Genomic DNA, 16,076 nt, shown 5'->3' on the forward strand with positions numbered 1-16,076 from the left:
AAAAAAGGTGATTCCCAGCCCCAGATTATGAATGGGTGTTTATTTTCAGCTCAAACAAAACACCAGTAGTATCGAGACACTTCATTGCACTGGTGTAACATGGTGAACTGCGAACGGATAAGGGCACTCTGTATAATCTTAACATAATGTGGGCCGTTGATGCACTAACTGCTCTAAAAGCTAGAAGACTGCATCTTTGCACAACTGAGACTCTTATAAGGAATAGTTTCCCATTAATTGAATGTCTATTGTTCTTCATTCTTTTTGTTTGTTCTTCTTCTCAGTACTCAACACGAATGTCGTCCCAGGGCGGCACCAACTGCCGGAGACAAATTCTTTGTGTGTTGTTACATACTTTGCATTTAAATCTGATTCTGATGTGTTAAATCTAGTTAAATGTTAGTTTAAGACAGGACACCTTATGAAACACTGTTGCAAATGTAAACTGCAGGCAAATGTATCCTTTTCAATATATGGACATTTTTTTTAAGTCAGCCAGGTGCAGGAGATTTGAAAAGGAACAAAAAAAAGTTTCAGTTTCTTGTTTTGTAGTTATACTGTATACAGTACATTTGCAACAATATTTTCTAATACTCAGATCAAAAGGTGACAGTGTTTTTTTTATTCGAGCTAGATACTAGCCAAAATCTTCATTTCCTCAGAGATATAATACTCATATTGTATTCATACTGTTGAGAAAAGGTCTGTGCTTTTCTGACAATAAGGGACTTTAAAAAATTATTTTATAAATGAATAATGATAATTACTATTATTATTGGGCTATAACAGCAAAGCTTTGCTCCCCTCAAAGGCCAATCATGTCATTATTACGACAGGTCTTACCAAACATCCATGACCCCCTAACTCTTCCTCTTCTGCCTCATGGACTAAACAATACAAGGCAAGTTTATTTGTATAGCACAATTCAACAACAGGGTGAATGAAAGTGCTTTACAAAGACATCATTACATAAATACAAACATGATTTAAGATTAACACAAAAAGAGGAGAACAATAGATAAAAACAAAATCAGTAGTTAAAATATGATTTAATTTAGAAAAGACTTGGATTTTTTATTAAAAAGCAGCTCAGAAAAGATGTGCCTTCAACTTGAATTTAAATACACAGTGTTTCAGCTGATCTAAGGCTTTCTAGGAGTTTGTTACAGACTTGTGGGGCATAGAAGCTAAATGCAGCTTCTCTGTGTCTGGTTCTGACTCTCGGAACTCATTAAAAAAACAAAACAATCATCCAGACGACCTGAAGGATCTAGAGAACTCATACTGGGTCAGGAGGTCACTGGTGTATATTGGTCCAGGACCATTAAGAGCTTTATAGACCAGCATCAACACAAGTTTCAAACTCAAGTTTATCTTCTGACGGACGGACAGTCTGTGCAAAGAACTCAGAGTTGGAATGATGTGGTCGACTTTTTTGGATCTTAGTGAGGACTCGAGCAGCAGAGTTCTGAATGAGCTGCAGTTGTTTTATTGATTTTTAAGTATGAATGGATGGACAAGTTTTTCATGTCCTGCTGAGACATCAAACAAATCAGATTGGTGTTCACTGAAGTCATCCAAAAAGGCTCCGGAGTGTTTAGGGAGCCTGTGAACATTATCAAACAAGACTCTGAATGAGGCCTTCAACTTTATAGCCACATATTCAAGACTGAAAATTTCCAGTCGATAATAGGTGACGTTAAATTGATTCATTAAATAAGACTGACCCCTTTCCTCTCTGGCTCACACTAGCTGAACTGATAAGACTAATCAGGAGGAGTTGACTCGAGAGCAGTTGGACTGTTATTTTGGTCTAGCCAAGTTTCAGATAAAAACACAAAATCTAGGGTGTGCTCAGTTATAAAATGATTAATTAAAAATGTTTCCCCATTAAAAAAAAAAAAAAAAAAAACTTTACACATTTAATAAAGCCATCTTAAGTATTTTAGTTATTGTTTACCCCCTTGTGTTTGGAACCAGTCTGTGGCACACAAGGTATGTTTACTGTATTTATACTCTCTGTTTGACTGGGCCACATTTAACCCTCTCTAACCGAAAAGTACAGAAATTTTAAACTATATCAACCCCTGCCACCCTTGAGTATTTATCATACTAACAATATAGTGCAATAATAGTAGTAACAGTAGTACTAGTAGTAAGAATAATATCTATTAGTGACAAGGCTAGCCCTAGTTTGCGTCGTCAGGCATACTGTCTTTTTCAAATTTCCGAAGGGTACTTTCAAAAATTGGGTCAAGGGTGACTTAACCTGATCCCTGCTATGTATGCTTTTGTTTGGATTTTTAAATATTGTGAAGGCTAAACTGGTTCATTTCGACAAAATATCTCCCCTTTAAAGTGAATTGAAGTAGCTGAGGTCTATAAATGGTCTGAAAAGGACATTGTCCAGTTCAGTGGAGTGGTTGTCATGGTGGGTAAATCATGTTGCAAAAGACACGTGGAATAGAGCTCGTGCACCTACATCATAAAATCACGTGACTTTTGTTTACCTCGCCATATTGCCGGTCAAGCTAAGCATTGCTCAATGCTAAGTCGGTAGGAGACAACACGGAAATATGTCTTGTAGTACGACGCACAGAGTCTTGTCCGATACCGTCAGACATTTAGAAGGTGAAAACAAACGACAGTACGTGGAAAAATTAGATTAACTTGGCATCGAGGACCCGTATTTAATGCCAAAATCTATGTTTTCACCAATAAGAAATTTTGTCTTGGACAACTGGATATACACAGGAATCTGGTGAGTAAGTTGTCAAGATTTACATGGAAAAAGTTTGAAAGTTTATAAAAGTTTGGACGCATACGAATACTTTGACGCTGGATCAGTTCACATCAGGAATAAATCACACTGTGACAGTTTTGACGGTTCGTGAATGCGGAAGTGTGTTCGGCGACACGTTAACCTTTGCCGCAATCCATCGATCTTTTCAGAAAGTATTCAATACCAGTCACTGTGATTTGACAGGCGCGATCACACCCCTGCGCCATCGCACTCACAAATCTGCAGTCGAGCACAAAAAAAAAAAAAATCACGCACATAGAATTTGTTATTAGTAGAAATACAGACATTCTCAGCAGACATGAAAACCAATCCAGCACAGTGAACCACAATATGACAACCCCCCCCAAACACGGAAGCACACTGTCTCCTGATAGTTTAACTGACTCCATCCCCCTTCGGGTCTTAAAGGGCTACACACATAATTACAAACAGTCCACCAACACCGTCTGGGTAAGGGAGACAAAAAGAGTTAGACATGCTGGTTGTGTTTTCTCCCGATAACAATGGTAAATGTAAAAAAAAATAAATAAATGAAAAAAATAAGGAAGTGCTGTTGCTTTTATGAATGTTGGGGTATGTGAATAAGAGAAGAAAAAGTGGCAAAACTGGACGAGCTTTTCTCTTTTATGAGTAAAAAAGGTCTGGTCTGAAGCCAAAGTAGAAAGCACAGGATGAGATGGTGTATAATGTTAAACTTCCACCTTGGCACAGCCTGATCGAGGATGAATGCACAGACAATATAGTGCACAAAAAGCTAATTCTGTATTTTTAAATATAGGAGGCAACATAACAACCTTAAAAGTGTATGGGGAGCATCATTCATCTTTCAACATGCATTGCTAAAGATATTCTGGGATCTAACACAGGTAATGTTTCAGTATCTAACTATAATAAATATGAGATTGTGATTTACTTTGACTTGATCTAAGTTCTAACATTAGACGAGTCTGTCCATATATCTAAATACGAATAGTCATTTCCCCCCAAAGGGTTCATACTCAGTCCGACCCAAAAAATTAAAGGGCTTTTTAGGGCCTGACACGAAAAATTTAGTGCTGGCACGGAAAAAAAAATTAGTACTATCGTGGGAAATCAAGAATAAGGCAAAAAGACTCACCCAATTGTGCCATCAACCGTTCTTGGTTCATCAAATGTTCCAGTACCTCAGTACCTGTGACAGTGACCACCTGTCGCCCTTTGTGGTAGTTCTCATTGGTATGACCATTGTCAATGTCTTCACATAACAGTCTACAGAAAAACAGATTCTAACGACAATTGCAACTGTATACACAAATGTCTTCTACTGATGTCTGTCTCAGCACCCCTACTCTAGCTCCTTGAGCCTACCCAGTGCCTCCTCTATTTGTTGCTGCGGAGGTGCCAAAGTGGCTCTCTTGTCCTTTGCTCTCCCTCTGAGTGCATTGGCCTCAGTGATAAACCTCAGCTTCCTCTTTTCTTCTGCCTCCTCACACAGACAGTCAGCCTTCTCAATAAGCGTAGATATGTCAGTCTCTATTCTGGCTTTTTTGGCTTTGAGGGAGTAGAGATGAAAAGTGGGCAGGTACGAAGTCTTCCTTTCCCCACAGTGGTAGTTTTTAGCAATGTCACTGTCTAGGAACATGACTGCAAACACTTTCGAATTATTTTCACAGGATTTGTAACTGTAATGGCTGCAGATCACTTTTAAAGTCCACACGATCTCTGCCTTTAACGAGTCCGCCTTGGTGTATTGAACTACGTTCATAGAGCCTGACTTCAGGCTGGTTGAAGTCGATGGCTGGATAACTGTAGGTGCGCATGCACTGCTAATACCACTGCCTGAAGTTGATGCTTCACTATCTTGATATTTTAGAAACAGATTCATGCCAACAGAAGATGAGAGAGTTTTCGCCAAATCAGTGTGTCTCCTGTTTTTCCGGTGCGACTCCAGCGCTTTGACACCCATCTTTTCAAGCTGGTAACCGCTTGCACAGATGGCAGTAAAACATGTGCCGATCTTTTGGATCTCGACGAACCCAGCTCTCAAACTCCATACTTTCAACCCAAGCTTCTTGAAAAATGCACTTCCCCGCGATACAAGTTGGATCGATGAAAGAACTACGCTACGTCGTAACGAAGACAAAGTGAAATGCCTACTCACGGAAACAAACAATGGAGTATCGACAAGATGGCGACTTGTTGTCAACACAGTGACTTCAGTTGACAATTTCTGGCCGTTTTGGACGCCAGACGGATCGCTTTTTTTTTTTTTTTTTTTAAATAAAAGATATATTTTTTAGGGAGAATTTTGGCGGTAGAGGTCCTCCCTTTGATTTTTTTAAATTTGAGGCCGTTTTAGGGGCTTGACCGGTTTTCGTGGATTTTTAAGGACTTTTAGGGCCACGTGCGAACCCTGTCCCATGGTATCGTGTTATCTTGAAGTTGAAAACCTTTCCCCTCTACATGCTTTAAGAAGAGATAGATCATCTAATGCTAGCTTTCATCAATGGATTATAACAATAAATCATGATGAAATAAAATGATTTGATTATATGAACATTCGTTTTGAAATTAAATGTCTATTGACCTCTTTAAAAATGTCTGTCTCAGTGCAATGTCAATAAATTATGATTATTGTATTAGGTAACAACTACATACTCAGGTACAACAACAAGTTATTTTAAGGTCTTGGGATTCCATCGCTAATCACACCCGCAACTATCGGTGGGCATGACTGACTACACCCGTACATTTTTCAAATGTGAGTGACTGCAATACAAATACCATATTAAATAAATTACCCTTAGTTTTACACAAACTCGCATTCCTTAACTATGATTGAAAAAAAGACGGTTGACGGCTCATGAACGCAGAAGTGTGTTCGGCGACACGTTAACCTTTGCCGGAATCCATCGATCTTTTCAGCTAGTATTCAATACAAATACAAATATAAATAAATGACCCCTGCTTTTACACAAACGCGCATTTATTAACTATGGCTGGGAGGGGGGGTAATAAATAAATAAAAAAAGAGGACAGAGTCATCTCCATGGAACGTACATGGTGAAAAAAAAAAAAAAAAAAAGGACAGTCGTCTCCATGGAACGTACATGGAAGCAATTGCGGTCACACAACCTCCATAAACCTCTGCGAAAGAGTTGTTTTTTTTTTTTTTTTTTTTTTTTTTAAAAACACGCATCGTTCTCAAATGAGTCAACTTGGCATTATAAATACTTTTTGGTAATTTGAGATTGAGAAGAATAATTCCATCCTGAAATGAATCGATCGCTACACAGGTGTGTGTGTATTTTGGTTGGGCACCATCCATCATGTTTAATTGCCGAAATACATCGTTATTTTCTGGTCTTTTCAGCTGGTATTCCATCGAATGCTCTCTTTGAATATCTGTCTCGTCTGTTGTGACAACCAACAGCACAACAGGTCTTGGGTATTGCAAATATTCTCCTCCAGTTCAATGTCTCCCACAATGTCGAGCAGCTCTGTTTGATCGGTATTATGGTGCCGTGAAAATGATGACGTCACGTGCACAAGCTCTATACAAAAGGAATACATTTTCTGTCTGCACTAAACACTTATCTTCAGAGACTTGTCACTATGTTCCCACAAATAGTTAACATTAACAGTTAAGTGAAACAAATGTTTCTTTGTACAAGTGCTCAGCATTAGTTTATATTTTTACACATTATGACCTCTAACTTTCTGTACTGTTCCTAAGCAGAGATACGAAAAGGAAAGAGTGAACAATGAGCCATGACCTAATGACAAAGTCCATAATTCATGGAAGCATTTGGAGGAAAATGTGTTTTGTTATCATGCTGTGCACTCAATATGCTTTCTTTATCACTTCCGCTCCTATTCTTGAGCCATAATAGCAAAACTTTGCTCCCTTCAATGGCCAATCATGTCAATATCACAACAGGCCTGAACAAAAATCCATGACCACTTATTCTTTCTCTTCTACCTAATGGACAAAACAAGTCGCCGAATGCTGCCCTTAAGAATTTATTACATACAAACAATATGACGTATCAGTTCTTTATCATTTCTGCTCCCTCTTGGGTTTTGAAAAGATTTTAATCACTTGAGCTTTTGCCAGGTTTAATAAATGATCAAATGTAAAATAAGGCCCGTCCGAGGTGCAGAAGTGTGATGTGAAACTTATCTATGGAGCAAACGCCTTCCTGCCAGCGGTGGCTTGCTGTATCATTAGCAGCAAGGCAATTGTTGAAAGTGAAATGAAATCATCAAGTCCGGAAAAAAATCCAGTCAACAAACACGGGGGTTCTTAAATCACGCAACTATAAACGGAGAATGAATATGCTTCATGCATCACTGCAAAATTTTCTGGGTCGCAGACACTGGACACATAAACGAGATGCCTGCATCTCATTTTGACATGAATCTACACAGTCAAAAGTTTAGAATAAGTCAGTTTTTCAAGCTTTTTTTTTTTTTTTTTTAAATTAAAATGTATGCATTCAATTTCTCATTTTAGTCTGAAATAAAAGCACAGAACAAAAATTATTCAACTTACAAAAGGCAAAGGAATAAATCTTAAAAACAAATGTATTCCAAACTTTTTACTCAGCTGAACAGCTGAAAACATGCTTGGTATTATTTCTTAAATTGAAAAAATATATTTGTCAGAAGATTCTTCCCAACTCTGTTGTATAAGTTCAGATACCTCTGTGGCTATTCATTGAGCTTGAACTACTGGACTTTCACTTTGAAAATAAATTGATAAAATTGTCATGTTGTAAAACCTTTGAGACCTACCAGTTTATAAAAAAAAAAAAAAAAAAAGATTTTTTTTTCCAGTTTTTGGGGAATTGATCTATTCTTATTTAAAGTTTGATTTTACAATGAAAATTGGCATAATTATTGAAAAGTAATGCAATAAAAATGCTGATTTTCCCAAACAAAATAAATTGTGCTAAGATTACAATACTGATCAAAATAAACGTGAAAATAATTTTGGCCATAGTCACTCATGACAGGTACTGTACCAATGCATATTAAAACTATATAATGCAAAGTGAAAGTAATGGAGAGTATTGGTACCGGTATGGTGGCATTATTTTCAGTCCTCAATATATGTGGAACATAAAGAGGGTGAAAATCACTTTTCCAAGAGGCCACTGTCACAAAACACACAATTTTTATTTATTTATTTTTTTTTTAAAACATCCATGCGCTTTAGTTGTACGAAGCGGTTATAAATGAAACGCCCGCTGCCTGCTTCTCTAAACTCAAGCTCATCTGAGATGGAGGAGCATTGTTCTTGTTAGGTATTGGAAACCTTTCAGAATTTCACACCTAGTGAGCAATAACTAAGTTCTGTGAAGGAGAAGTATGTATTCCAAAAGACCCGGTTCGTCATGAAAAATGGATTGCAAAGGTGCAAAGGACAAGAGATTCGTGGGTTCCAAATTACAGGTAGGTGTGTATAGACATGCTAAAAAAAATAGTGGTGGGGGCGTAATTCTCTCAGAACACAAAGAAAGATCTGCCTACGTAAGTCAGGGGTGCTAAATGTGTCGATGTGCACATCGGCGCCGCGTCCGCCGGTCACAGCTTTAGCGCCTCGTCTGCTGATCATGGCTTCGGCCAGAGTGGCTCATCGCACCGCCGAGCCAGGCCCCTGCCGTCAGTGATTAACAACGCCAACGGATGAACATCGCCACTGACGATGGCACACTCAGCCGCGAGCAACGACAACACTGTAAAGCGGCCTATCTTGGCATAGTAATGGGCCACCACAGCTCGGTGCTGCGATGAGCCACCCTGTCACCATATAGCTCGAAAAGATATGGTAATATTGCCCTGCTCACTTTTCTCGATTGTGAGATGTTCTCTTCTTCGAAAAGAGCTTATGTTCAGAAGGGGTGTCGGAAAAATCCAAAAATCTCTGTTGTTCCTGTCCCATACCAGGTGCCACTAAGTGTTTTCAATGGAGATTGTTCCAGTGTGACATATGCTGATGACGTTGCAGGCAATATGGCTACCACTTCTATGTCGAGTGAGAGTTCCGCAACGTTGCGCATGGATAAAACACCATCCGCTCATATTTATTTTTTCGTATAGACGAAGTGAATAATGTTATATGTATTTTTCAATACATATCTATTTTATAATGTTTATAGGGATGTCACTTGGGCTTTAAAGTAAAGCGCTTCATGTTGCATTTTTATGTATGAAAAGCGCTTGTAAAAATTTTGATTATTTGATCATTTCTTTTAGATTTAATTTTTCAGCCTTGGGTTCCTCAGTTTCGGCTTTCAATTTCCGTTAAGAATTTTCCTTTTTGTGTTGTTGCAGCAATAATGTTGCTTCACTTCTGCTGTTTTCTAGACATGGTGCACTCACACAACTTTTTTTTTTCTCCTAACATATCTTCGAGAAGTTGCCTGTGACTCAGCAGTTTGTTACAACAGCTCCACCAACTTTCACCTTTAGTTAAACATTTCTACATATAACATTTTGTGATAATTTGGCATCATACTAAATTGTTTTGCATGGTTTAAAATGTTTTTTAGTCTTGGTGGCGCTTGTTATGTGCACCTGTGAATAGCAGGCGGTTTATAACAACTAAACTTGAACAGTGGCCAAATGGTTCCAGGCAGTGCAGTGGGATAGGCTCCAGCACACCTTCGACCATCGTACGGCCAAGAAAATGGATGAATGGATACAGTGCCCTCCGTCATTATTGGCACCCCCGGTTAAGATGTGTTAAAAGCCTTAAAATAATTTCAGTGTTTATTGCAGAAGAATCAGTCACACTGAAACTTTTTGGAAAATGTAACCTTCAACTCAAATGAATTGTAAGAAAATGAAAAAATCCCTAACTAAAAAATAATTATTTTCATTAAATCCCCTGTTCCACAATGATTGGCACCCTAAACAATTCCCAGGAAATAAATATAATTGAAGCATTTCTGTCATTTCTACAGTAGTTAAAACTTACCAGAGAATGTAGGAACATTTAAGTAGTAATTCATCACTTTCTGTTTCCCTGGGGTATAAATATGACGTGACACAGAGGCCATTTCTCTTATCCACTCTTAAACATGGGAAAGACAAAGGAACACAGCATACAAGTGAGGCAGATGTGCGTCGACCTTCACAGGTCAGGCAGAGGCTACAAGAAGATTGCCGCTCAACTGCAGCTGCCCATATCCACATTGAGAGGAATAATTAAGAAGTTCAAAACAACTGGAACAGCGGTAAACAAGCCTGGACGAGGACCCAAGTTTATTTTGCCATCTCGCACAGTGAGGAGGATGGTGAGAGAAATCAAAAGATCTCCAAAGCTCACTGTTACATAATTACAACAAATGGTCGCATCCTGGGGTTACAAAGTCTCCAAATCAACCATCAGGCGCTGTCTACACGCCAACAAGCAGTTTGGGAGGCATGCACGGAGAAAACCTTTCCTCACTCACAATCATAAATGCAAACTCTGGAGTTAGCCAAGCGGTATTGGGGCTTCAACTGGGACCGTGTGCTTTGGTCAGATGAGACCAAGATTGAGCTTTTTGGCAACAAACACTAAGTGGGTCTGGCGTACCATGAAAGATGCGCATGCTGAAAAGCACCTCATACCCAATGTGAAGTATGGGGTTGGGTCAGTGATGCTGTGGGGCTGTTTCGCTTCCACAGGCCCTGGGCACCTTGTTAGGATGCATGGCATCATGAATGCTTTGAAATACCAGGACATTTTAAATCAAAATCTGTTGCCCTCTTCCCGAAAGTTGAAGATGGGTGGTCACTGGGTCTTTCAGCAAGAAAATGACCCTAAACATATGGTCAAATCTACACAGAAATGGTTCACCAGACACAAAAATCAAGCTCCTCCCATGGCGATCTCAGTCCCCAGACCTCAACCCCATTAAAACCTGTGGGGTGAGCTGAAGAGGAGAGTACAGAGGAGAGGACCCAGGTCTCTGGATGCTTTAGAGAGATTCTGCAAAGAGGAATGGCTGAAGATCCCTCTTTCTGTCTTTTCCATCTTGTGAAACATAGAAGATTAGGTGCTGTTTTGTTGGCAAAAGGGGGTTGTACAAAGTATTAACACCAGGGGGTGCTAATAATTGTGACATTATTTGATGTCAAATTATTTCTTTGTGGGATTTTTTTCCCCACTGAATAAATGCACTTCTATTGAAGGTTGGATTTTTCTCTTTTTTCCCCATAAAGGTCCCATATTATTTCGGAAAATATATTAGAAGCTAAAAAACATCTTAATCAAGGGTTCCAATAATTATGGAGGGGACTGTATATACATGTACCATTTCCTGGTTACTATTTACGAGCGATCTGCACGTCAGAACAGGAAGGGCTGCAGGCATGGCAAACACTGATTGGCTGTCAGTTTTCCAGCCGGGCTCATTGGAAGGTGTGAGCAAGGGAGGAATTTCGATAATACTTTTCCAATTTAGAGATGTTTCTCAGAGAAATCTGTGGATAACTCTGGCATTAAAAGAAGTAGTGAACCCTCATCTACTAACTTTTAATGTGTGCTCCCATTCCTATGTTTCGACAAAGTCTTTCTTTAAACTCCTCGGTCACACCTACAGCAAACCTCATCACTGTTCTGCTGCCCTTGTGCATGTCCTGTACAATTCTAACGTACTTCTCAGCAACTTCAGACTTTTGCATCTGGTACCACAGTTGTTCTCTGACTACTATGTCACCAGATGTCTCTACTGTACATCTACAAAGACAATGTAGCACTTTCTGACCTTCTCTGTACTTCAACAACATCAAGTCAAAAATGACATCGATGGAACTCTATTTAGGCATGCAACAATACTGTAGCTCATCGCAGAAATGGCTATTATACTCCACTACTCATTTCCTTAACCTAATTGTGTTTTATTCCTCTGCAGTTCCCATAGCTCTTCACGTCACCCTTGTTGTTGAAATTGGGCACCAGCACACTTTTCCTCCATTTTTCCGCTAGAACCGTCTCATAGTATTTTTCATTGAAATTGACTGTATGTACATAGTCTCTTAAACTTATAAGCAATAAGGTGAATTTTTTATAAATATAAGTTAAGTTCAATGAGGGCAATTAAAAAAAATATACAAAACCTGAGAGCGAAAATTTGCTTTGATGAGAGTTACCACTGGATCTTCATTTTGCTTCAATAACGCCTGAATTTTGCTATTATTAAAGAAACACCCAGTTGTCACGTTAGCAATAATCCAAACACGAGGAATAAACAAAAGGCATACAACTCTTAGCAGAATCTGTCACAAGCCTCAGCAGACAAATAGAAAAGGCTTAAAACAAGGACGAAATACTGCTTACATGTTAGCGAGCTAGCTGGCTAACGTTGGCCAAGACAGACCGTTGACCCACTACCCAAAACAGTTTGAACACTAATTTCCAAGAACCGTCCGCCAAATCGTTACAGTCAATAGTATCGCAAGGCTCTGTCGAGCGTTTCAGCAGCCTCACGCCGCTGCCCCGTCCTAAACGATGTGTGTACTCTGGCTGTAGCTAGCTTTTAGCGTTTAGCAAAAGCCAAGTAGCGAATGCCACACGTGTGACGATGACAGCAGTCGCCAACGCCACATTCGCACTCACCCAGAACCACCTGCGCACGCTGAAGATCACCTTCGAGTCATGATGAGATAAGAGCAGATGTTATCTGGGCAGGAACGTCGTAAGAGTAAGGATGCGACTGTAACACACCAAAATAATGTGTGTACACAGTGCCAGTGCTGAGGCGGAGCTGTGTTGACAGCTCGGATCGGTCGGCTCCGCGAGACACTCCACACTTTTCCGCGTCGTGAACTGGCCTGAACCGGCTGCTTGTCTGGCGCGACAGGACGTGACGTCTGCAACGTCACAGACAACCCTCGCAAACGACCAGCGTTTGCGTTTCGTTAATGTGAAAATAAAAATATTTCACTTTTGGATATGAACGTGGAATTTTTGCATTCTGAAATGGATGGATTAATATCCTGGTTAAAGACTAGGACTGAAAACACTTTGCAGAATGTTATCTGCCTGTACATCCGCAGAAGGAGAATTTCACACCCCAGAAAATTGTGTTTCATGAGGCTGGCACAAAATGCTGTTCATTTACCACAAATCGTTCTCAGAGCAAACAACTTCCGTAGATAAAACTATTAATGGGGAATATCTTCTCAGAATCTTTTGCGGTCATCATTTATGCTTCCTCGTGAAGTTTCTGACATTTCACTGCAGTTTTTTTTTTTCTTTTGTGGTTTATATCAAACGCTAAACAACTCCCTCGTTCCATAATTTCTTTGCTTTTTTTTTTTTTTTTTTTTTTTTTGCATTGCTGAATCATCCGTGGAGGTTGAAAAAAAGTAATCCATTTGACAAGCAGGAGAAAGTACAGATCTCAGTTTCAAATGTAGGGAGTAAAAGTACAGGATATAATGTAATCAAAAAATAAATGTTCACATGAAGTACATTTACAGCTACCCATGACTGCATCTGTATTGTGCAAAAATGGACAGCAGATGGAATTGAATTATGCAGCATTTTAATGGGCATAATAAAATAAGATGAAATGTCTTGTACACAATTTAATTTGTCATATTTTGGCCTATTTTGCAAGTCTGTGCATCTTATTGTTGTATTTTCTTTATTTAGTGTTTCACTTTTTACAAATTTTGATATGTTGCAGTTTTTTTAGAGATTATGTCCATAAAAGTTCTGAACAAAATCCAACTCTCACCAGAAATGAGTCCAACTTACTACCGGCAATGTGGACCAAAGCCTGACACCAGTTGTACAGGGACCAAACAGCCCGTATCAGGGGGTTCAGTGCCCCATACTCCCGAAGTACCCCCCTCACAGGACTCTCCCGGGGATAAGGTTGAATGCCTTCTCCAACTCCAAAAGATTGCTTGGGCAAACTCTCCTATCAATTGTTGACCAATACGGGCCAATCAAGTGCTTGAAGAGTATCTGCACGATGTGCGTAATTGTCACTGTTCCAGATTATTGTACTAATTGTCACTTTAATGTTCTTATATTTCTTGACGACTCCGCACCATGAACAAGATTGTCCCAATACCAAATTATCACTGTAATAGTAATTTCTTACGCTCAAAAATATTTGTTTTTTTTGTCAAAATGGCTGTCTTACAAGTAATACTTCCTTGTGTTTTTCAAGTACTTGGCAAATAAAGATTATTCTATGCAATCAACTGTTTAACTCAATGATGTTTTCAAACACTTCAAAATGATTTAGCGCAATACAATGTACTAAGTAATAAATACAATTTTCTGCTATTTATCAGGACGAGCGAAATAAACTATTAACCGACTGACCATTAGTTCACGTATTTTCATGTTTACCAATTACACATCTTTTTGTTTTTTTTAATAAAATGCAAAATTTGCTGAATCAAAAAAAAAAAATGTCCTGCGGGCTCAGACAATTTGGCGTCGACCATGCGCTCTGGAAGTAAGACGATCACTGATGTACGGGCCAAGAAAAACACAAAGGGCCTTTGCAAACTGTTGCTTGATGTACTAATCCATGCCCCTCATCTCTTCTGCAAACAAGATTCCATCTTTTAACTTGGGACGTCGTTTGTTTTCCTCTGACACCCGAGTTTGAAAGGGACAAGAGGAGGCCCACAGATAGATATGCTAACTCAGCAGTTATGATGACATCAGCCTGCGTCAACCGAATACAAACTCGTACATATCTGGACCAAGCACACGCAGCACAAGACAAACTGCTTAATTCACCTCATTCATTCATTTGTGACACTCATTCAAGGAAAAATAACAGGAAGGCATACAAATGGGGGTCATAAGATTTATCTTATCAATGTATTGTTTTACCCACTAAATTTAGGAAAATGCTCATTGAAAAATAATCATGAAGTAATGTTGTGGGGCAGGCAGATGATGGAGAGGAATGTTGGAGCTCTGATCATCTAGTCTGCTTCTTATCTATACCAGTCTTGACAGTCTCGACAGATCATTCATCAGAGGTGGGTAGGAAAATGTTACATTTACTCAAGTAACAGTTTGGCTGAATGGTTAAAAAAAAAAAAAAAAAAAACTTCTGGGAGCTGCATATGACAATTTTTTTTTACTTTACGAAGATTATTTTAAATTTTGGATAAAGTGATATTTTTAAGCAATATCTAAATGTGCACATTATTTCATCTATTTTCCTTTTATTTGATGATCATGCTTTGATTAATAAAATCAGAAGTTACTCAAATCTCTCTCTCTCTGCCTCTTCAGGAACAAAGTGTTCATTACAGCCACTTCCGTTCTTTCTGGAAAGTCCAGCATCATATGACCCTCCAAGTTTGTTTTCCCAGATACCAAACTTAGCCATTACTTCTTGGTCACCTCTGCTTCCTTCACTAACATGTCCATTATAATCACAAGTCTCTGTTTGGGATGGGAATGAGAGTGGGTGGACGGACAGACAGACAGACAGTCTCTCTCTCTCTCTCTCTCTCTCTCTCTCTCTCTCTCTCTCTCTATCTCTCTCTCTCTCCTCTCTCTCTCTCTCTCTCTCTCTCTCTCTCTCTCTCTCTCTCTCTCTCTCTCTCTCTCTCTCTCTCTCTCTCTCTCTCTCGCTCTCTCTCTCTATATATATATATATATATTATATATATATAAGGGTGGTCCGGGACAAGATCCTGCCCCAAGTGGAGGAGTTCAAGTATCTTGGGGTCTTGTTCATGAGTGAGGGAAGAATGGAGCGGGAGATCGACAGAGAGGTCAGTGCAGCGTCACTGCGAACTTTGTATTGGTCCGTTGTGGTGAAGAGGGACCTAAGTCTTGAGTCAATTTGCAAGTCGATCTACGTGCCTATCCTCACGTATGGGCACGAGCTGTGGGTGGTGACCGAAAGAACAAGATCCCGGATACAAGCGGCCGAAATGAGTTTCCTCCGCAGGGTGTCCGGGCTCTCCCTTAGAGGTAGGGTGAGAAGCTCGGTCATCCCGGAGGGGCTCAGTGTCGAGCCGCTGCTCCTCCGCATTGAGAGGAGCCAGGGCATCTGATCCAGATGCCTCCCAGACACCTCCCTGGTGCAGTATTCCGGGCATATCCCGACAGAAAGAGACCCCGGGGATGACCCAGGACACGCTGGAGAGACTATGTGTCTCGGGTGGCCTGGGAACGCCTCGGGATCCCTCCAGAAGAGCTGGAAGAAGTGCCCGGGGAGAAGGAAGTCTGAGTATCCCTGCTGAAGCGACCTCCCCCACAACCTGAACCGGAGAAGTGGAAGAAAATGGATGGATGGGAACTTAC

General features: G+C 39.8%; 1 protein-coding gene across 4 annotated transcripts in view; it reads right to left on the reverse strand.

The window, feature by feature from the left end:
- The window catches only part of atp13a3 (ATPase 13A3), a 65,592-nt gene extending 52,711 nt beyond the window's left edge, over positions 1 to 12,881 (reverse strand). Inside the window, exon 1 of one of the 4 annotated variants that reach the window (XM_061824129.1) lies at positions 12,396 to 12,881. The gene's annotated coding sequence lies outside the window, so the exon portion shown is untranslated. Of the gene's footprint in view, positions 1 to 12,116; positions 12,280 to 12,395 lie in introns of those variants that run through there. The other 3 variants (XM_061824128.1, XM_061824126.1, XM_061824127.1) reach the window with 3 other exon arrangements.
- Positions 12,882 to 16,076: the final 3,195 nt, after the last annotated feature.

This window comes from Syngnathoides biaculeatus, chromosome 7 (genome assembly GCF_019802595.1).
Source record: "Syngnathoides biaculeatus isolate LvHL_M chromosome 7, ASM1980259v1, whole genome shotgun sequence".
NCBI lineage: Eukaryota > Metazoa > Chordata > Actinopteri > Syngnathiformes > Syngnathidae > Syngnathoides > Syngnathoides biaculeatus.